Source organism: Panthera pardus, unplaced genomic scaffold (genome assembly GCF_024362965.1).
Source record: "Panthera pardus isolate Hobbes unplaced genomic scaffold, ASM2436296v1 HiC_scaffold_19, whole genome shotgun sequence".
Lineage (NCBI taxonomy): Eukaryota > Metazoa > Chordata > Mammalia > Carnivora > Felidae > Panthera > Panthera pardus.
The window spans coordinates 11,068,840-11,093,114 of record NW_026526754.1 but is presented as its reverse complement, the minus strand read 5'-3'; the positions used below and the strand labels follow the sequence as shown (position 1 = coordinate 11,093,114).

The 24,275-nt window shown below is 36.2% G+C and overlaps 1 long non-coding RNA gene across 1 annotated transcript in view; it reads right to left on the bottom strand.

Moving 5' to 3' along the window:
• Positions 1-24,275, bottom strand: part of LOC109270685 (uncharacterized) — a 202,317-nt gene that overhangs the window by 174,174 nt on the left and 3,868 nt on the right. The window contains exon 2 of the long non-coding RNA XR_002081638.2: positions 5,275-5,378. This is a non-coding gene — a long non-coding RNA (uncharacterized LOC109270685). The remainder of the gene's footprint in view (positions 1-5,274; positions 5,379-24,275) is intronic.

Genomic DNA, 24,275 nt, shown 5'->3' with positions numbered 1-24,275 from the left:
TCAAATAGTTTATATATTTTTTTGTCAGGTTTCTGCAAAAAGTGTTGAAGTTGAAACTGCAATACGTTTGTTAAGATTGTATGATTGTTGTTGTTTTACTGCACACAGACACTCAAGCCCATATTCCAGAGATCCTTTCAGACAATCAAAAGCAGAATTTTCCAAGCAGGCAGATGTAGCTCATTACATCTGCTATGGACCGTGAAAGCCACTTGCCAATAGTGTCGAAAGACTATTACTCATTTCAGTCTTTCCAAAGACGACAGATCTTTCTTTGACCAAACATTAGTGAAAAACTCTGAGCTTGGGGCTGTGACTGGAAAAGCCCAGCACACATGGATGGAAACATAGTAGAAAAACTAAAGCTAAGTGGAGACAGCAGTCTGATGTTCTAGCTTTTCACCTTCACATACCAGAGCTTCCACCTAGATTCCAAGGAAAAAAAGAAAAAAAACAAAACGAAACGAAACTAGGAAAAGCAATGTACCTGCATCATGCATGAAAATCCTACCACCTGACCTGACAGAACTGTCAGTCTGAATGGCAAATTCTCTGCATAAGAATGAGTTTTGTAATCTCAGCAGCTCAAAACAGAGAAACTTAAAGGGCCTATCCAATCAGTTTTGAATGTCAGTGACTGTCCAAGCAATGTAATTAATCAGAAAAATCAGGATCACACTCAGAAATTGTTTATGTCCTTATTCAGCAATCACAAAGACAACTAAGGAGACTCCAGACATTTAAAATTCTGTAGAATTGAATTGAATATTAATATGTCCAGCCAGTGTGCCCAAAACAAAAATAATGTAACTATCTGGATAATTTGTGCAAACATTAAGTAATCCTACTCTCCATACATTTTTTAAATCTAGATAACTACTTAATACTCAACTAAAATTTAGCTGGGGAGATAGAGCCTGATGTTCAGTGAGGCATTAACACTAAGAAGGATTCCAAGGTGCAGGTTATGTTTTATTTCTTGATCAAGGTGCTAATTACACAGGTATTATTAAGTTATAAAAATTCATTGAGGTGTACACTTGCAATATGTGAATCTTTGTGATCAAAGAAACTTTGTGATCAAAGACACATCATGTCCTCCAGTCAACTGCCCCATGAATTCAGTCTCTCCAAAAAGCTATAGTATCAAATTCCCATTTGATCAAGATCATCTCAGCTTCACACATACTTGTTTTTCAGCTTTTCAAGCTCAACTATTCAAGGGAGACTCAAGTTAGACACATTAGAGCAATGGAACAAAACATTTGGGTCTCTCATAACATAGTTTATAACAAAGACAATTATTTCTTTTTTAAAGACCTACAAAACTTTTTTTTTATTTTATATTTTTATTTTTTGTTTTTTTTCAAAACTATTTTTTAAATAGTCCTGAAAATTAAGATATTTTATCTCTGGAAAGACCTACTAAACCATAATTCATGAACATTACTCTTTAATAGTCACAAAGTAGTTTGTGAAAAATACAGAATATTGAGTACAATATTTCATTGGTAGAGGGCACTCAAAATATGTGCTGTTGATAGCAAAGGCAAATCAAAAGATATACTAAAACACTGCTGGAACTAATTATGAAAGACCATAATGGGAAAAAGACTGAGACTCATATATGAATTCCAACTTTGTAAGATACTATTAGATGATATACCTCTCTTAAAGTCTAAGAGATGCAAAAGTCTTAAAGCTATAGTTATTCAAAATTCTGTATAAGCTTGCTATTTCTGTAAGGTGGAATGATAGCTCAGCATCAGCTTAGTCTACTGTATCCACTACTAGGAACCTTAGAGGGTTCCCTTCCTTCCCTCCCCCCCCCCCCCCCCGCCCAAGTTTATTTGCTTTGAGAGAGAGAGAGAGAGAGAGAGAACGAATGAACATTGCATGGACAGGAGAAGGGCAGAGAGAGAAAGAGAATCCTAAGCAGGCTCTGAATTGTTACCACAGAGCTGGGGCTTGAACCCATGAACTGTGAGATTATGAGTATAGCTGAAATAAAGAGTCAGAGGCTTAACTGGCTGAGCCACCCATGCGCCCCTCCCTTCCTTTTTATGAGACACAGGTTACACAATTGTGGGATTAAAAAGGCAAGAGCCAAAACAAAAAAAAAAGAAAAAAGAAAAAGTACACTTTCAAATTCACATGTACAGGGGCACCTGGGTGGCTCAGTCAGTTAAGCGTCTTAACTCTTGATTTCGGCTTAGGTCATGATCTCACAGTCTGGAGACCAAGGGCAGAGTCAGCCCAGCTCTGCAGTGGGTGAGGAGCCTGATTAAGATTCTCCGTCTCCCTCTGCCTCTGCCCCTCCCAAGTGCACACACACATATGCGTGTGCTTGCTCTTGCTCAAAAAAAAATTTCACATGTACAATTTTATACATATCACAAAAATCTCAACATTTTGATAATTAGCATACGAGGCTGAGGCAAGTAGTAACTGCCTTCATTTCTTCAAAAAAATTCACTTACTTTTTGTTTGCCTAAATTATCAAGTAGACAAACCTCAACTGAGAATGTCTAAAAGGCACAGAAAGTAATGTTTTTGGTTAGTATTTGCTTCTGTTAATAATACAACAACAATTTTAAATCTGACTCCAGTAACAGAGCATTCTTCTTCCAAAATGAACATTTACATAAGCCACTATAGCTTAGAATATACTGGGTCAAAATTCTGAGAAAGAAAAATGGTTAAATTCGGTCTTAACCTTTCAGTTAAAATAAAAAATTTTATGCTTGTCTAATATTAATGTCTGTGCAATGCTTATTTTTACATTTTAAAAGTCATACCTTTTAAAATGTATTTTTAGTAGATGAGCAGCCCAAAGTAATCAGCCCAAAGTTCACATCAGTTCCTCTCTAACATTAACCAATATTTCAAAGGAATCTTCTCTAGATTTAAAATAGAAGCCTACTATTTCCAAATAACCAAAAGTTGAATGAACTATTAACTATTAGCAATATGAAATTGCCATTATTCTAAGTCAAAAACAGTTAAATCATGGTAATTTCATGTGGCTTACCCTAACAATAGTTCTTTACACAGTTCCAACTCTATTCTAGAAAAAAGCAAATACACACAAAAAAATGTTTACATCATGTGCAAATACATGTAAAAAATGTTTCCAAACAAACAAATGCAATTGTACAAAGAAATAAAAATGGTGCGTTTTAAGAAAATGGGAAAAAAATCAGGTAGTTCAACAGGTTACTGAAATCCTGGTGGTGATCGATAAATCGACTTCTGCTTCACTTTTTATGAAGAGGCTGTACTTAGCAAATCACTATGTAAGCTGCCTCAATAACAGCACTCCTGCTATCAGGTTTACTTGCAATGATTCCAACAAAGAAATTAATTTCTTAGATGACAAGAAAAGGTTATCTGAAACAGGGAAAACACAGGAGACTGAGCTTTCTGCTAATAAAACAGACAAATATCAGTCTAGGCACTGAATTCAGAGCTGTTTTATGCTCTGCAAGATCTGAATTCCCTATAGTCTAACTACTACCATTACTTTAGACACATACACGTCTACCTATACACACATACCCATACTATACACACACACACACACACACACACACACACACACACACACACACACACACTTGCCCCTCTTCACCTGTTTTAGCAAGGTTCCTGGTCACAGCACAGAAACTTCCATGATTTAGAAACCAAAGCCTGGGCAAACTAAGATTATTAATTACCCTAATCTACAGCTACACCTTGCATGTGCACATATGTGTATAAATAAATAGATCAACACTCACCCAACCACATCTCAAACTCCCAAGAATGCTTTTCTGAAACTATAGTGAACTTACTAACTCTTCAGAAAATAAGTAGTGCTATAAAATTATCCAATAACTTTAACTTGCTTTATGACTACATCAATTAACTATGTAAATGGCAGTGATCAAATCTGAGAACTTGGAAACTGCCATTCATCACAAATCATCAGACCTATTCTTTCCACAAATGTTTCAGGCTTAAATCATATTTATAGAGTTAAGCATTACCATTGACAACTTCTTATAATTATTCTATGCTGTAAATATGAGGAAAATCTCTGTGGCATTCCATAGGTCCAAATATCAGCATCATTACTTACCAGTGATGTACCTTAGGAGAAAATGCTTAACCTTAATTCTTTATTTCCTAGTGTATTACATAGGGATAATAGTACTTACCTCATAGTGATTTTCCTGAGTATTAAATGAGGCAATGCATATAAAATCTTAGTACAATACAGTAGCATGAAATTAATTCTCAATAACATTACTATTATAGTTGCTAATAGTATTATTGTACAGTTAAGAACTGTGCTTTGAAGGTAGCAGTCATCTATTCCTGTCTTCTTTGGTGGAAACATTTTCTATTAAAAATAATTTATTTCCTTTTATAATATTTAGATTTCCAGAATTATTATTTCTGACTGTAAAAACTATGAGAATCTTGAGCAGTTTAAAAGAAAGAATGCTCTTTATAAAATTACTTCTTTATATGGAATTTCTTCCCATTATTGAATTTCAAAATCAGATGTAATAGTGCAAGTAAAGAATAAAAATCAGGACTTCTTGCCCTCTAACTTTAATAAACTACCATATTTAATGGGCTAAAATGCAGATGATAGTTTTATCTGTGCTAAAAAGAACAAGTGTTGGGGCGCCTGGGTGGCTCAGTTGGTTGAGTGTTCAACTTTGGCTCAGGTCACGCTCTCATAGTTTGTGAGTTCAAGCCCTGTTTCAGTATCTGTGCTGACAGCTCAGAGCCTAGAGCCTGCTTTGGATTCTGTCTCTCCTTTACTCTCTGCCCCTTCCCTGACCATGCTCTGTCTCTGTCTCTCTCGCTCAAAAATAAACAAACATTAAAAATTTTTGTTTTAAAAAGGAAATAGTAAAAGAAAAAAGTATAAACATTAAATCAAAATAGAGTCAAATTAGATTTTAGAGTTTGAGGAAACCAAAATCTAACCCAAAGCCCTCATGTTATAAATAAGACACCAAAAAGGTGAGCTGTCCAACATCACATGGCCAGAATCAGAGACGTTACAATAAATCAGGTCTCCCGCTACCTACTCTAATTATATTTTCATTATACTTTTCTCCAAATCATAAGTTAATATCATTAAACAAATTCCTATTCCAAAATTTCTAATAAAAATCATCTTTAAATACACAATGATAATTAAGAGGTGTGATGAGAAAGCCGAGGAAAAATAACTAGTATAATGTAGTGGAAAATATACTTTGAAGACAAACAGACCTTGTTTCAAATGCCAGCTCTGTCACTCTTTTATGCTGTGTCAATGGGCAAAGTACTTACTCTGAGCTTCAGGTTCTTCACTTGTAAAATGGGGATAATGTCACCTAGAACAAAACAAATAGATATAAAAAGGGTTAGAATTGTACATATAACACAATCCCAACAAAAGTTGGGAGTCACACTTACCTATATTTGAGTCCCAACACCACAACTTACTTGTTGTTTGTCCAAGTTACAGAACTTCTTTGAGCCTGTGAAGTACTTTAACACAGAATATGGCACATAATAAAAGTGAAGAGTTTCAGTATTATTAGTATTACATATAAATCTGCTGCCACTTAGTGGGTAGTGAATAATAAAAACAATGAACACTACTACTGATAACAACAAAACACCTGCTTTTATAGGTGAAACAGACGAACAAAGCCAATGTATTACATAAAAATTGATGTTACCTAAAATACGCCCATACCCTGAAATGTATAAAAACTTCCTAAGACTGAGATTAAATGTCAAATTCAAAAAGAATACAAATTAAAATCTATCAAGTAAAGAGTTATTCTGTAGTGATATTTTTAAGAAAACTGTGGTTTCCAGGGTTTGGGACTTTAGAATGCTCAGTTCATAAGTCAGGAAAATATAGTATGAAGTCAGAAGTTAGGCAATAGTAGAAAGTTTTCAAAGTATGAAATAAAGCTAAAATTATAGCAATGATACATTGAAAATCTGTAGAGGATTGTGTACAGAAGAACCTATCAGCTTTGGAAGACTGTATCTACTATGACATGGTTTTCATAAACCCCTAAACAAAAATATAATAAAAGAAAAAGAAAGTGGAAATCAACATTCAACACATTCAAATTTGAAAGAACCAATTCCCAGGTGATGAGAAAAGATCTCTGAAACTGGAGGAAAAGGCCTGACTCTTAAATTCAAAGGGAGATTAAAACCACATAGTTTATACAAAACAGCATGAAAAAAAATACATGAAGGAATAATTTGGTTTTCAGCTTCCTCTTTACATCAATTCTATTTTTAGATCAGATACAGTGGTTTAAAATGCTACCATGTCTTTAAGTTCCATTTGGTAGGGAAATACCTGTGTTGGCTTTGCTACTTCTAAAGGTAAATAGGAGGTTTTGCATTTAAGTTACAATGTGGACTACTTCAGAGTAACCTCATGCCAAAATGGCACATTTCTGAGGGATGCAAAGGTATTCAATAAAAAGCTTTTAAAGGCATATTTTTAAACTTGCAGCAGGAAAGCTTTTCTGTGTCAAGACAGTAATTCTTTTAACAGCATTGATCAAAATGTCATTCTTTTATGAGTGTACAATACCTTTTAATGGCATACAACAAGCCATTAGGGTTATACACCTCTGTATAGCAGACAGCTTACTGGAAAAAAGGGAACACTGGCCAAGATATAGTCAGTAGGTTTTATGCTTCTAATAAGGAATCTTTTCTCCCCTAACTGCTTCATTCTCAAGTCCCCAACTGGAATTATCCAAAGATTAAATGTAAGCTCTCTTCACTTCTATAATTTAGAAGCTCTTTCACAGAGGCCTAAACTGCAAGGTCTAAGCTTTATCTTTGTGGATACTATAGGATGGTCTTGAAACCAGTCTCTCACCCAGGGTCAGTGAGAAATTATTTATGAAGATTAGAAAAGAATGATGGTTATATTTACTTTGCTACTTTCTGGGGAAAGAAGAAAGTCAATTAAAAAAATGTTATGAGACAATCAGTTTTCATATTTATTTACAAAGCCAAACACTAAAGGAATGTTAAAGTTATATATTACTCTACCACAAAATATCCCTTTTCATCAACTAATAGCGATTAGGTAATCTTTCGTAAAAGGAAACTAAAAATCATGTTGGGGTGCCTGGGTGGTTCAGTTGGTTAAGTGTCCCTGCTCTTGATCTTAGCACAGGTCTTGATCTCACAGTCCTGAGTTTGGGCCCCACATGGGGCTCCGTGCTGGGTGTGAAGCTGACTTTAAAAAAAATCATCTTGAAACAAGTCCTTCGCTTCAGCCTATTATTGCTTAGAGGAAGAAAATAAATTCTGAAAGTATTTAGAAAATTTAAACACGAGTATACAAAATCATGAAAAACTTCCACCAATTTACCAAATTTTTAATCACCCAGGAAATGGAGAGGTAAGGAGTTGTACAAAAATAGAAAGGGGGACTATTCCTGCTTTTCATGTTAAACCTTTACTTACTTTTCGCTATTAAAGCAAATATGACTTAGGTACAAGTAAATTCTTGGAATTACAGAACTATCCCAGATAAATTGATTGTAGCATAAATCCTGACCTTTGGAAAATTATTTAAGGGCTTCATAGAATCTAAAGAATGTTAGCAGTAATACTTACAATCCTGCACCAAAAAGTAAAACTCAACTTTACAGGCAATGCCAGATGCATTTCAAAACCTTTTGCATAAAAGCAAAGTTTAGAAACTGTCTCCTTTTAAAACTATGAGTGTATGGATGTGTGTGTGGTAGCACAGCGGGGGGGAAAACCAGTGACAAATAAAGGGAAGTTCTTATTAATGGCTTTCTAAATTCTGTAGTCAAACAAAAAGTTTTGTTTCAGGCAATATGGAGAATCAGAGTATTTACAACAACTCCATTACTGAAAACAATTAAAACTGCAGGGTAATATACAAAAATGCCTTCTTAAAAGCATCCTACTTGATAAAAATAGTAAGAAGCAATCAACTCAAAGTTAGCGAAAGCGCAACTCAGAAATGCTAAGTACTGAATCTGCTTTTGCTTTTGAGAAAATTTGGTCAACAATTTTGACCAAAGTTAAAATTTATAAATCTTATTTGGGATGAGGATTAGAAAACAAACATGAACAGCGCCTAAGAGTCTAACTGGAGACTCTCCTCCCATTAAGCTGGGAACTCAAAGGGTTACTCCACTCAATGTATAGACGATCAGGAATCTGGGCCTAAGGGACAGCAAGGAAAGTTGTCTTGGCAATGAGGAAAGCAAGGAAAACATAAAACCACAAGGAGTTGTAGACACAACCCAGCACTCATGTAAATATATATGCTAAATTCATATCACCAGAATGGGCCCCAAAATAAATAAATAAGTAAACATAAAGTGGTGCACAACTGATAGTATCCCCAGGAGCCAAACTGCAGCAAACACAAATGTTATCGGACTCTTAAATACATAAGTAAACAAGGCGCCATGAAAGAGAACCAGCAAAAATGAACCTATGAGGATTTCATTTCTTGGGAGATTATACACATTTAATAGATGTAAAAAAAATTTTAAAGTGTAAACATATTTCACAGCACAGAAAAAAATAAATGACCTAGAATGTTCAAAAGATGCATATACAAATTAAATACATAATAATTAAAATTTAAAACTCAGTACAGAGGATAAGACAGATTACCTCAAAAGAAACTAACTTTCCCAATAAAAAGAACTAGAAAAACTAAGTAAAATATGGAAAACGACTAAGCAAAGGCACAGGGGAGCTACCAAAAGCAGCCAAGAGATACAAAAGAGAAGTACATAGAAAGAAGCTCAACTTTGAGGATCAGTTTTCTTAAGTCATTTGCCAATTCTCAGTCAGGAGGCTGAGAAGCTAAGTAGAATTGTTAGCACTCACAGACGGCAGTGTGGGGAGACGGTTTGTGTGGAAGGGGGTAATTTCTGAGATTGGGTACTGCTAGTGGTAAACCAGAAATGTATTAGAAGAATGAAACCCAGCTATATACCAGCTCAATCTCAGATTATATTACATATAACTGTCTCTAACTACCTATCAGAAACAAAACAAAAACAAAAACAAACAAAAAACCTCCTTGGGAAAAGTTGTTATCATTCAGATCTTCAAAATATCACAATCAATGTCAAAGGGCCACTTGGGTGGGTCAGTTGGTTAAGCGGCTGACTTCGGCTCAGGTCATGATCTCACAGTTCAAGAGTTCAAGCCTGCAAAGGACTCTGTGTTGAAAGCTCAGAACCTGGAGCCTGCTTTAGATTCTGTGTCTCCCTCTCTGTCCCTCCCCTTCTCACCTGCTGTTTCTCTTTCTCTCTGTCTCTCTCTCTCTCAAAAATAAACACTAAAAAAATGTTTTTAAATATCACAAGCAATGTCTGATATTCCATTGACCATTACTAAGCCTATCAATAGACAAAACCACACTAAAACTTAAAAGAATAAGATTACAGAATATACAGGTACTGATAATTCCAGTACTGATATTCCACCTGGAATTAACAGTACCTGTATATCCCAGACTCAAAAATATCTTTAATATGTTCAAAGAAATAGAAGAGGACCCCAGTTTCCTATAAAATAAGAACTACCACCTAAATCCAAGATCTCCACATAACTTTAACAAAACTGTAAAAATAAAAAGGGAGTGAAAAAAACCCCCTAAAAATCCACATCTACACCATAACCAAGAGACAAAGACTAGCATAAACATCAAATACACATAAGTAGAGAAATGGTTCCAGCAACCATTTCTGGAACCATGCTTTAAAAAGAGAGATAAATGAAAATTATGTATAAGAGAAGAGAAGGTGTCAAAATACAGATAAAATAAGCACCAGGAAATGGGGAAGTCCTTAGAGCATGTCTAAGACCTGTTAGATCAAGTACTAGATACTGTGGAATCAAAAAGAAGAGGTTTGCAATCACAAGAAACAGCAGTGACAGTCTTGGGGAAGCATCACTTCTGGGGGAGACTTAGAAGTACTACTTCTTGGATGCTTGGTGGTAAAGAGAAAGAACAATAATGGTCCTACAGATATAAAAAAAAAAGCACAAAATTAGAGATAGGTCAAACCCTGTCACCCTCCTAAACAAATGCACCGTAGATTCAAGATACCGCACTTCATTATACTAACAGAATAGAGTGCTTTTCAACTAAGAAGCCTGGTAAATGCTCTAGCCATTTTCTATATAAACTATTATTGCTGGTAAAGAAAAAATTAGATTTTATAACTGATCATAAAACAGCTGGCAACAACTGTAAAAAGACTTATAAAAGAATACGGAACATAAGAATGAAAGAAAACTCTTCAGCTGATAAACACATCTTGAAAGAAAGCAAGAAAGGAAGGAAAGGACAAGACAAGACAAGACAAGACAGACACACGCCTGGGTGGCTCAGTTGGTTGAGTATCTGACTCTTGATGTTGGCTAAGTCATGATCATAGAGTCACGGGATTGAGCCCTGTGTTGGGTTCCACACTGAGTGTGGAGCATGCTTGGGATACTCTCTCACTCTCCCTCTGCCCCTCTCCTCTTGTCTCCTCTTCTTCTCTCTCTCTAAAACAGAAAAAAAAAGAAAAAGAAAAAAAGAAAGGCAGTCATAAGGTAGAGATAACTATTAAAATATCTCAACCTGATTTATGTTATTAAACAGTATTTACAAATATTGGGGAAAACCTTCAAATAAAACATTTAATAATTCAGAACCGAAATGGGTCTCAAATCTTCACATCAGGAAGATGTGAAATGAGAGGTAACTGGTCTATAAAAGAAAGTGAGAAGAAAAAGACAAAAATCATTTTAGAAATGAAGAATAAATTATAAATTACTCAACAGAGAATAGGCTTGAATGAAAATATAGTAAGGGACATTAGATGAAAACAGCAAAAGAACAAAATGAAGAAACACTGTAATAAGAATCAGGGAGAAAGTGTTAATATACAAGAAAAAGAAAGAGGATCCAACACACATAAAATTGTGGAGCTAGTATTTAAAACTTGAATACAAAAAAAGAACTAGAAATAAGAGAAGGCATGAATCTATACATTAAAAAGGCCTATGAAAAACCTGGGCAATTGACACAAACACTGAATTCTGGGATGTATGCAATACATAATTAGATCTGAAAGGTGCAACTGGGGATGCAAATCCCCACACCCCCCACAATTGAGACATATGACTCCTAGCTACTTCTGACTAGAGTCACATAGCCCATTGTTAATATTAAAGAAACCTGTAAAACCGCCTTAGTAAATAACATAAAATTGTCTCCTCAAAAGTCTGTAGCATGCTGTTCTGCTCGAGATAACAAATATAATGTTCCATGTTTGCAAGAAAAGTAGTAATATTTTGCAGCTTAGTAATAGTTACAGGATATAGAACATCTGCCTTAGTACTCTAGAGATACATTACTAATGCAAACCGCAGAGAGTATTTTGTAGTTCCGGGACTCTAAGCAGAATGACTAGTCTCCTGATGCAGAATGACAACCTCACTATAACAATCACATTAAAACCAGATAGGGAGATGACAGAAGGAACAAGATGATCAAGAAAGGAAATATTATAGGACCTAGTCCATCAGCATGATCCAAGGCCCTGAGACCATTACCCTGATTTTTCAACTTTTAAATACTTCTGTTTGTAATTCATCAGGAAGTTCAAGATTTTTCAAATTAGTTCCCTGTTGTCCTAAAAGATAAAGAGCCCATCTTTCTTTGCTGTAAAAACTCAGTGTCAGTTTTTACTGGATTGCTGCTCACTGGGTGGATAAACTCTCATCTGGTTTAGTTACAGAGTAAGAAAAAAACTCTGAGATCATTTACACAGGAAGCAAAATCAAACTGGTATCAGACTACTCAGCAGCAACATACAAAGAAAGGTGATAGGAGAGTAGGAATCAAGATATGCTATTTAAACTGACAAACCAAACAATGAAATTGTAAGTAAGCAAAAAGAGGATAAAAAAATTAATGGCATTATAAGTACTACCATAAAAATAACCACTAGAACAAAAATATAAACCTTCTAGAATATCAAAGAAAAAACAAAAAGAGGATGAAGTAAAATATATACTACATAAGAGACAAGATGTAATACATATGATAAATATATATACACAATTTCAGTATAAAAACAGCACATAAAGACTTATCTTACCTATTTTTAAATAAGATACTTTCAAATTGATTTACAGAGCAAAATTCAACTCTTCAATGTATTGCAGAAACTCATCTAAAATAATGTGATTCAAAAAGCAAAAATATAAGGGATAGACAAAGCTCCTTGTTCAAGACAAATGAAAAGAATAAGAAAGTCAGTGTTGTAATTCTGATATTAGACATGGCAGAACAAAGGCCAAAAACAACATTTGGGGCGCCTGGGTGGCTCAGTCGGTTAAGCGGCCAACTTCGGCTCAGGTCATGATCTCACGGTCCGTGAGTTCGAGCCCCACGTCGGACTCTGTGCTGACAGCTCAGAGCCTGGAGCCTGTTTCAGATTCTGTGTCTCCCTCTCTCTGACCCTTCCCCGTTCATGCTTTGTCTCTCTCTGTCTCAAAAATAAATAAAACGTTAAAAAAAAATTTAAAAAAAAACAACAAAAAAACATTTTATGACCTAAAGCCACATTCAAAATAAATATAATAGTTACGACTATCTACATGCTAAATAACACAGCAACTACTTTGATAACACGAATCAAGGAAAAATAAAAGTGCAAGAGAGAAACCAACAGAAGACATCAATATACCTAAACTCAGTATAAGACCAATGAACAAAAAATATTTTTTAAAAATACGTGGAAGACATGAACTAAACAAAACTGTATCAATATCTACATCTTTAAACTCCCATAACAAATAATTTCCTTTTCAAGTGTACATGAAACATTCACATTGACCAAATATTCTAAGTCTCAAAGAAACTTTCAATATGTTCCATAAAGTAGAAACAACATAAGCAGTATTCTCCAATCATAGAGGTAGAAAATTAAAACAAAATCAAAAGTGCTTTTCACATGGTAGTTTTAGAACTATCCAGCAAAGTAAATCCTCAATGAAAGGGGAAAGGTAACTTGACACACTAAACAAAACTGTAAAAATTGAAGACAATACCAAATGTGGGAAGAGATGTAGAGCAACTGAAACTTATACAATACAGAGGGAACTGTAAATTGGTACAACTACTTTAGAAAACTCTTTGGCTATCTTTACTAAACTTAAACAGATCCCCGCTGTATGACCCAGCAATTCTTCTCCTAGACAGACTGACAGACACATACAGATATATGTACATATATACACATAAAAAAGACTAAGTGTATATGTCTCTAAAATGACATGTATAGGAATATTTATAGCTTGATAGCCAAACTCAATGTGTATAAACAAGAAAACTATTATAGTATATTCACACAGTGCAATCATGCACACAATGAAAAACATAAATGACATCATGTGTTATTTTAAGTAAAAGAAACTAGACACAAAACAGCACATACTTTTTGAAGAATTTTTTTATTAATCATAGTTTTTTTTAAATAATTTGTCGTCAAATTGGCTTACATACAACACCCAGTGCTCATCCCAACAACTGCCCTCCTCAATGCCCAGCATCTGTTTTCCCCTTTCCCCCACCCTCTCCATGCACCCTCAGTTTGTTCTTTGTATTTAAGAGTCTCTTGTAGTTTTCCTCCCTCCCTCTCTGTAACTATTTTTTCCCCTTTCCTTCCCCCATGGCCTTCTGTGAAGTTTCTCAAGTTCTCAAGTTCTTTCTCTGTATGACTTATTTCACTTAGCATAATACCTTCCAGTTCCATCCACATTGCTGCAAATGGCATGATTTCATTCTTTGTCATTGCTAACTAGTATTCCGTTATACATATAAACCACACCTTCTTTATCCATTCGTCAGTTGATGGACATTTAGGCTCTTCCCATAATTTGGCTATGGTTGAAAGCACTGCTATAAACATTGGGGTCCAAGTGCCCCTATGCATCAGTACTCCTGTATCCCTTGGGTAAATTCCTAGCAGTGCTATTGCTGCATCATAGAGTAGATCTATTTTTAATTTTTTGAGGAATCTCCACACTGTTTTCCAGAGCAACTGCACCAGTTTGCATGCCCACCAACAGTGCAAGTGGGTTCCCCTTTCTCCACATCCTCACCAGCATCTGTAGTTTCCTGATTTGTTCATTTTAGCCCGCTGACAGGTGTGACGTAGTATCTCAGTGTGGCTTTGATTTGTATTTCCTTGATGAGGAGTGACGTTGAGCATCTTTTCATGTGTCTGTCGGCCATCTGGATGTCTTCTTTGGAAAAGTGTCTATTCATGTCTTCTGCCGGTTTCTTCACTGGATTATTTGTTTTTTGGGTGTTGAGTTTGGCAAGTTCTTTATAGATTTTGGATACTAGCCCTTTATCTGATATGTCATTTGCAAGTATCTTTTCCCATTTCATCGGTTGCCTTTTAGTTTTATTGATTGTTTCCTCTGCAAAATAGCACATACTTTTAAATGAAGTTCAAAATCAAGTAAAACTACTTGATGTCAGCCAGAGAATTTAGGCAAGAAACAGAAATAAAAGACATCCCAATTGTAAAATAAATAAAATTATCTCTGTTCACAGTTGATGTGATCTTTTACGTAGAAAACCTTACAGATCCCACAAAAAATTTTTAGAATAAATGAATTCAGCCAAGAAGTTGGATACAAAGTCAACACACAAAAGTTAGTTACATCTACACACAAACAATGAACAATCTAAAAAGGGAATTACGAAAACAATTTCATTTATAATAGCAAAAAAAGAACAAAACATTTAGGAATTAACCAAGAAGGTGAAATACTTGTACAATGAAAACTACAAACATTGCTGAAAGAAATTAAAGAAAATAAAAATAAATGAAAACACATCTCATGCTCATGAATTGAAAGACTTAATACTGTTGCGATGTCAATACTACCCAAAGTGAGGTACAGATTCAGTGCAATCCCTATCAAAATTCCAATGATGCTTTTTGCAGAAAGAGAAAACCTCATCCTAAAATTTATATGGACTATCAAGAGACATCAAATACCCAAAACAATCTTGAAAAAGGAGAACAAATCTGGAGGGCTCATACTTCCTGATTTCAAACTTACTACAAAGCTACAGTAATCAAAACAGAGTGGTAATGGTATAAAGACAGACGTACAGGCCAATGGAACTGAATAGAGGGCCCAGAAATAAATCCAGACATGTATGTATGGTCAAATGATTGTTTTAAATTTATTTTTTATTTTTTTGTAAATATTAAACACACCACCACACAAGCAATGGGCCAAATAAGAAAGCAAATGTGAAATCAAAATGTCTCAAAACAAAAGAAAAATAAAACACAACACCCCAAAACTATGGAATTCAGCAAAAGCGGATGTTAGAATGAAATTTATGCTAAAAATGATTGTATTTTTAAAAAAGTTTGAGGGCACCTGGGATGTTCAGATGGTTAAACGTCTGACTTTGGCTCAGGTCATGATCTCGCAGTTCACGAGTGGGGGGCCTTGTGTGGGGCTCTGAGCAGACAGCTCAGAGCCTGGAGCCTGATTCAGATTATGGGTGTCTCTCTCTCTCTACCCCTTCACTGCTTGTGCTCAGTCTCTCTCTCCCTCCCCCTCTCAAAAAGTAAAATAAACATTAAAAAATTTGTTAAAAAGAAGAAAAAAGTTTAGGGGTGTCTGGTGGCATCTGACTCTTGATTTAGGCTTAGGTCATGACCTCACAGTTTATGAGATGGAGCCCCACATCAGGCTCCACACAGAGAACACAGCCTGCTTGGGATTCTCTTGCTCTGTCAAAAAAAAAAAAAGTTCAAATAAACAACATTATAGCACAAGGAACTAGGAAAAAAAAGAAACTTGGCTGATATTTAGTAGTGGAAGGAAATAACAAAGAAAAATAGGTACCAGAATAAATGATAACATAATATTGAAAGTATTGGCCAGTTTTTCCAAAGAAATAATCAAAATAGGTAACGCTTTAACTACATTAAGAAAAAAAAAAAAAAAGAGAAGACTCAAAACCCAAATTGACAAATGGAAGAGAAAACAATACAACAGGTAACCACAGAAATACATAGTACACTAATATATTACTATAGAGAATTATATAATAACAAATCAGATAACTTTAGTCAAATGACTTCTGACAAGAGTAACAAGACCATACAATGGGGAAAGGACAGCCCTTTCAATAAATGGTGCTGGGAAAATTGGATATCCCCATGTAAAAGAATAAAACTGGATCCTTACCTAATCATACACAAAAATTAACTCAAAATGGATCAAAGATCTAAATGTAAGACCTAAAACATAAAACTTAGAAGAAAACAGAGCACAAACTTCATAACGTTGGACTGGGCAATGATTTCTTGTATAGGACACCAAAGAAACAGGTAACAAAAGAAAAGACATACAAATTAAACTTTATGAAAATTATAAAATTTGTGCAACAAAAGACACTATCCACAAAGTAAAAAGGCAACCCATAGAATGGAATATTTGCAAACCATTTATCTGATAAGGAATTAAAATTCAGAATGTGAAGAGAATTTCTGAAATTCAACAACAAAGAACAACCCAATTCAAGAATGGGCAAAGGACTTAAACAGACCTTTCTCCAGAGAAGATACACAAATGGCCAATAAGCACATGAAAAGATGCTCAACATCACTAACCACTAGGGAAATGCAAGTCAAAGCTATGAGAATACCAACTCACACCCATTAAAAGCACAACTATCAAAAAACAAACGAACAAGGTGGAAAAATCCAGAAAATAACAAGTGTTGGTGAGGAAGTGGAGAAATCAGAACTCTCAAAACTGTTGGTGGAAATGTAAAATGGTACAGCAACTATGGAAAACAGTATGGTAGCTCCTCAAAAAATTAAAAATAGAACTTCCATATAATCCAGAAATTCCACTTCTGGATATGTATGTGTATATGTATATTTTACACAAAAAAATTTTGAATAAAACCTCATTGATGCTGATAATGAGAATTGTGGTTATCTCTGGGAAGATGGGTGGTAATGACTGGGAATACACAGGAAAATATAGAATGCTGAGAATGTTCTGTATCTTGATCTGGATGTATATATTTATATAGAAAACCATAAATTTTTTTTTCCTGAACTATACACTAAAGATTAGTGCACTTGACACTCTTCACTAGATGTCAAACAACCAAAGCAACAAGAACAGTTATGAACAGACCCTTCATTAAAAAAACAATTCCAGGGCACCTGAGTGGCTCAGTCATTTAAGCATTGGGCTCTTGATTTAGGCTCAGGGTTGTGAGACAGAGCCCTACATTGGGCTCCGCACTGGGCATGGAGCCCACTTAAGATTCTCTCTCTCTGACTTTCTTTCTCTTCCTCCTGCTCACGGGAATGCTCTCTCTCAAAAAATAAGTAAATAAAAGCCTGAAAACATAAGGTAATATATTCAGTCCCATTAGATACCAAGGAAAGGTCAATTAAACTACTACTAAACTGTTACAAGATTAAGTACTATTAGACTGATTGATCAACCATATCAACCAATACACTATTGTTCGAGGGCAAACTGGTACAACCATTTTGGAAAACTGTGATGCACCTAGTAAGCGAAAATTTAACATTCTCTCAAAAAGTTGCTTGGCTTATTTATTTTATTTTAACCAGGTCCCTAGTCTAGGAGCCACAGTTCTTTTCTAGACATGCTTAGGTTTTTAGGTATCTTTTTTCATGACCCATAGTTTCTATCTTTCTTTTTAATTATGAACGCCCTATCAAGGATGGAGAGGCAGAGACTTTTCCCTAAGATTCTGTTTAATTGAAAGAAATTGAATAGATACCATTCCTCCAATAATTGAACTTCACTCTGTGACATCTTAATTTTGAGGTTTTATCAATGGGTGTAAAGGTCAAGGCCTTGATTTGAACCTTGCTAAAAGTTTAATTGGCATTTGTCATTCAAAGCCTTTATTGATTTTTTTAGAAGGTAGATTAAAAAACAATTACATTTCTCAAAATTATTGTCCTTTTAAATTACCTTTTAATTACCTTTAAATTTAATTACCTTTAAATTACCTGTTTTTAAAAAATGACAGTTCCTCTCCAAGCTCTTCCTTCCTGTAATGCTTTCTAAATGTAGCCACCAGCAACCAACACTTGTCCTAGAGCTACAAAGTTAGTACATAATCTGCATCAAACATTGATAGTTAAAAAAACAAAGACAATAACCAAAAAACTCTAGGTTTCATATAAGAGTTTATCCTTTGGAAAAGTTGATTGGCCTGCATCTTATTACATCCTGCCTATTAACACAGTTGCTAATACAATAAGCCTAACACCAATGGAAAAGAGCTATTCAAATACCAATCTGCCACCCATTACCCCAGTTTCATTTATATAAATCTACAACTATGAAACATATTTTGGAACTTACAGTATATCCTTCAGCAAAAGCAAATTGTCATTCTAATTTTGGATCTCAAATATAACTCAATCAGATACAGTAGGGCAAAATGGATCTAGAGGTTTAAGTGATTAACTACATTGTACTTTTGTGTAAAATTCATAGATGGAAGGTAGACATATTTAAAAATCTTCTCCCTCATGTTTAACAGTATAGGAACTTACTATATTTAATGCCCTTCACATTGAAATGCCACAAAACCAAGTGCAGTTACACCTTCCATTTGTCCTACAAGAATAATTAAACACAATAAAATGAAAGTATAATGAAATCTTTGCACAATGTTATCAGGTCACCCTCAAACAATTTGACCTGAACATGGCTTGTCTAGCTAAGTCAATCTGTCATTCACAAATCAATCCTCCTTTCTTCTGCCCCATAATACTCCATAAACAACAACAACAAGACAGAGAGAAAAAAAAATCTAGTAATAAAAAATGAAAAGTCCCTGCTACACACTGAGGAAATCCAATGAAAAGCTGAGAGTAGTCTTAAATATTACATTTCTTTTAAAACACCTAGGGGAAATAAACAAATGTATCTATTCTATCAAAAGCCATTACAGAAATCAAAAACTTTCAGGTAGAAGAGCATATTAATTACTATTTAAATAGTAATTCTTCATTTAAATTTCATGGCTATAAGCCATGATACATTATATGTTGATGACATTTAGCCACTCATCATATAATGCATTAGGGAATTGCAAATTAAAACAATGAGACACCACTACATGCTTATTAGAATACCAAAAATTGAAAACACTGACAATACCAAATGCTGGTGAGGCTGTGGAACAAGAGGAACTCTCCTTCATTGCTCAGAAATGCAAAATGATACAACCATTTTAGAAGAGAGTTTGGTGGTTTTTTACAAAACTAAATATACCCTTATTATATAATCCAGCAATCATGCTCCTTGGTATTTACCCAAAAGAGTTGAAAAATCAGGTCCACACAAAAACCTACAGACGGATGCTTATTGCAGCTTTATTCATAATTGCCCATATTTGGAAACAACCAAGATGTCCTACAGTAGGTGAATGGATAAAGCCTATGGTCTTACTGCTCCCCACCCCCCTTAATTGCTTCTGGACACTAGACATTTCCCATTTATATGGCATACACACTTTTTTTTTTTTGGAAGCGAGAGCATTTAAAATTTTTTTTTTTCAACGTTTTTTATTTATTTTTGGGACAGAGAGAGACAGAGCATGAACGGGGGAGGGGCAGAGAGAGAGGGAGACACAGAATCGGAAGCAGGCTCCAGGCTCTGAGCCGTCAGCCCAGAGCCCGACGCGGGGCTCGAACTCGCGGACCGCGAGATCGTGACCTGGCTGAAGTCGGACGCTTAACCGACTGCGCCACCCAGGCGCCCCGGAAGCGAGAGCATTTTAGGTTATCTTTTCTTCCATAATGCAGGAACAAGAAATATGAAAATTTTCTGAAAAATAAAAACTTGGGATTTACGCTATTTTGAGATATATTTTTTCTTCCATAGGATCTCATTTTAATTATAAATTTAATTATAATCTTAAATTCCTAAAATTTTCTTTTTGTGTTAGGTAATATGAGACTTATTTCCTACCACAACACCTGAGTTTTTATTAACAGTAATTTGACTTGAAGATGGCAGTGAAGGAGAACGCTGGGCTCACCGCGTCCTGCTGATCACTTAGATTCCACCTCCACCTGCCTAAATAACCCAGAAAACCACCACAAGACTAGCAGAACAGAGTCTCCGGAGCCAAGGGCAGACGAGAGGCCCACGGAAGAGGGTAGGAAGGACGGCAAGGCGGTGCGCGCTACACGGACTGGCGAGAGGGAGCCGGGGCGGAGGGGCGGCCCGCGAGGCAAGCAGAGACCCCGAGTCTGGCTTGCAAAAGCAGAGGGGCCAGGCGGAGTGTGTTCGGACAGCGAGTGGGATTTAACATCTGGAAGGTTATAAGTTAACAGCTCTGCTCAGAGAGTGGGAAGGCTGGAGGACAACAGGAGGGTGAGTTGCTGAGCCCCAGGACAACAGAGCTCAGTTTGGCGGGGAACAAAGGCACTCACCAGCGCCATCTCCCTCGCCCATCCCCCAGCCAAAATCCCAAAGGATACCAGTTCCTACCAGGGAACTTGCTTGCACCACGCAAACACCCAACGCTGTGCTTCTGGCGATCCACACCTCCTGCGGCGGTCTGACTCCCTCCTGGTGCCGCAGGGCCCCTCCGGAAGCAGATCACCAAAAGAAAAGCGAGCTGAGCCTGCCTCTCCCGCCCCTGTGCACCTTGCCGATCCACCCCAGCTAAAACACCAGATCCCCAGCACCACAAGCCTGGCAATGTGCAAGTAGCCCAGAGGGCCACACCACCCCACGGTGAATCCCGCCCCTAGGAGAGGGGAAGACAAGGTACACACCAGTCTGGCTGTGGCCCCAGCAGTGGGCTGGGGCAGACATCAGTTCTGACTGCAGCCCTGCCCACCAACACAAGTTATTCAAGACAGCACAGGGGAAGTGCCGTGCAGTTCTGCACCACTCCAGGGACTATCCAAAATGACAAAACGGAAGAATTCCCCTCAAAAAAACATCCAGGAAATAACGACAGCTAACAAACTGATCAAAAACGATTTAAATAATATAACAGAAAGTGAATTTAGAATAATAGTCATAAAATTAATCGCTGGGCTTGAAAACAGTATAAAGGACAGCAGAATCTATTGCTACAGAGATCAAGGGCCTAAGGAACAGCCAGGAGGAGCTAAAAAATGCTATTAATGAGCTACAAAATAAAATGGAGACGACCACAGCTCGGATTGAAGAGGCAGAGGAGAGAATAGGTGAACTAGAAGATAAAATTATGGAAAAAGAAGAAGCTGAGAGAAAGAGAGATTAAAAAAATCCAGGAATATGAGGGGAAAATGAGAGAACTAAGTGATGCACTAAAGAGAAATAATCTACATATAATTGGTATTCCAGAGGAGGAAGAGAGAGGGAGAGGTGCTGAAGGTGTACTTGAAGAAATAATAGCTGAGAACTTCCCTGATCTGTGGAAGGAAAACTGCACTGAAATCCAAGAGGCATAGAGAACTCCCTTCAGACGTACCTTGAATCGATCTTCGGCACGACACATCATAGTGAAACTGGCAAAATACAAGGATAAAGAGAAAATTCTGAAAGCAGCTAGGGATAAACGTGCTCTAACATGTAAAGGGAGACCGATAAGACTCGTGATGCATCTCTACTGAAATTTGGCAGGCCAGAAAGGAATGGCAGGAAATCTTCAATGTGATGAACAGCAAAAATACGCAGCTGAGAATCCTTTATCCAGCAAATCTGTCATTTAGAATAGAAGAAGAGATAAAGGTCTTCCCAAACAAATAAAAACTGAAGGAATTCATCACCACTAAACCAGCCCTACAAGAGATCCTAAGGGGGATCCTGTGAAACAAAGTACCAGAGACATTGCTACAAGCATGAAACCTACAGACATCACAATGACTCTAAACCTGTATCTTTCTATAATAACACTGAATGTAAATGGACTAAATGCACCAACCAAAAGACATAGGATATAAGAATGGATAAAAAAACAAGACCCATCTATTTGCTGTCTACAAGAGACTCATTTTAGATCTGAGGACACTTTCAGATTGAAAGTGAGGGGATGGAGAACTATTTATTATGCTACTGGAAGTCAGAAGAAAGCTGGAGTAGCCATACTTATATCAGACAAACTACACTTTAAATTAAAGGCTGTAACAAGAGATAAAGGAGGGCATTATATAATAATCACAGGGTCTATCCATCAAGAAGAACAATTATAAATGTCTATGCACCAAATACAGGAGCCCCCAAATATATAAAACAATTACTCACAAATATAAGAAACCTTATTGACAAGAATGTGGTAATTGCAGGGGACTTAATACCCCACTCATAACAATGGATAGATCATCTAGACACATGGTCAATACAGAAACAAGGGCCCTGAATGATACATTGGATCAGATGGACTTGACAGATATATTTAGAACCCTGCATCCCAAAGCAACAGAATATACTTTCTTCTCGAGTGCACATGGAACATTCTCCAAGATAGATCACATACTGGGTCACAAAACAGCCCTTCATAAGTATACAAGAATTGAGATCATACCATGCATACTTTCGGACCACAATGCTATGAAGCTTGAAATCACCTACAGGAAAAAGTCTGGAAAACCTCCAAATGCATGGAGGTTAAAGAATACCCTACTAAAGAATGAATGGGTCAACCAGGCAATTAGAGAAGAAATTGAAAAATATATGGAAACAAAGGAAAATGAAAATACAACAATCCAAACGCTTTGGGATGCAGCAAAAGCAGTCCTGAGAGGAAAATACATTGCAATCCAGGCCTATCTCAAGAAACAAGAAAAATCCCAAAGACAAAATCTAACAGCACACCTAAAGGAAATAGAAGCAGAGCAGCAAAGACACCCCAAACCCAGCAGAAGAAGAGAAATAATAAAGATCAGAGCGGAAATAAACAATATAGAATCTAAAAAAACTGTAGACCAGATCAATGAAACCAAGAGTTGTTTTTTTAAAAAAATAAACAAAATTGATAAACCTCTAGCCAGGCTTCTCAAAAAGAAAAGGGAGATGACCCAAATAGATAAAATCATGAATGAAAATGGAATGATTACAACCAATCCCTCAGAGATACAAGCAATTATCAGGGAATACTATGAAAAATTATATGCCAACAAACTGGACAACCTGGAAGAAATGGACAAATTCCTAAACACCCACACTCTTCCAAAACTCAATCAGGAGGAAACAGAAAGCTTGAACAGACCCATAACCAGCGAAGAAATTGAATCGGTTATCAAAAATCTCCCAACAAATAAGAGTCCAGGACCAGATGGCTTCCCTAGGGAATTCTACCAGACATTTAAAGCAGAGATAATACCTATCCTTCTCAAGCTCTTCCAAGAAATAGAAAGGGAAGGAAAACTTCCAGACTCATTCTATGAAGCCAGTATGACTTTGATTCGTAAACCAGACAGAGACCCAGTAAAAAAAGAGAACTACAGGCCAATATCCCTGATGAATATGGATGCAAAAATTCTCAATAAGATACTAGCAAATCGAATTCAACAGCTTATAAAAAGAATTATTCACAATGATCAAGTGGGATTCATTCCTGGGCTGAAGGGCTGGTTCAACATTCACAAATCAATCAATGTGATACATCACATTAATAAAAGAAAAGATAAGAACCACATGATCCTGTCAATTGATGCAGAAAAAACATTTGACAAAATTCAGCATCCTTTCAAAATAAAAACCCTCGAGAAAGTCGGGATAGAAGGAACATACATAAATATCATAAAGCCATTTATGAAAAGCCCATAGCTAATATCATCCTCAATGGGGAAAAACTGAGAGCTTTCCTCCTGAGATCAGGAACATGACAGGGATGTCCACTCTCACCGCTGTTGTTTAACATAGTGTTGGAAGTTCTAACATCAGTAATCAGACAACAAAAGGAAATCAAAGGCAACAAAATGTGCAAAGATGATGTCAAGCTTTCACTTTTTGCAGATGACATGATATTATACATGGAAAATCCAATAGACTCCACCAAAAGTCTGCTAGAACTGATACATGAATTCAGCAAAGTCACAGGGTACAAAATCAACGTACAGAAATCAGTTGCATTCTTATACACTAATAATGAAGCAACAGAAAGACAAAGAAACTGATCCCATTCA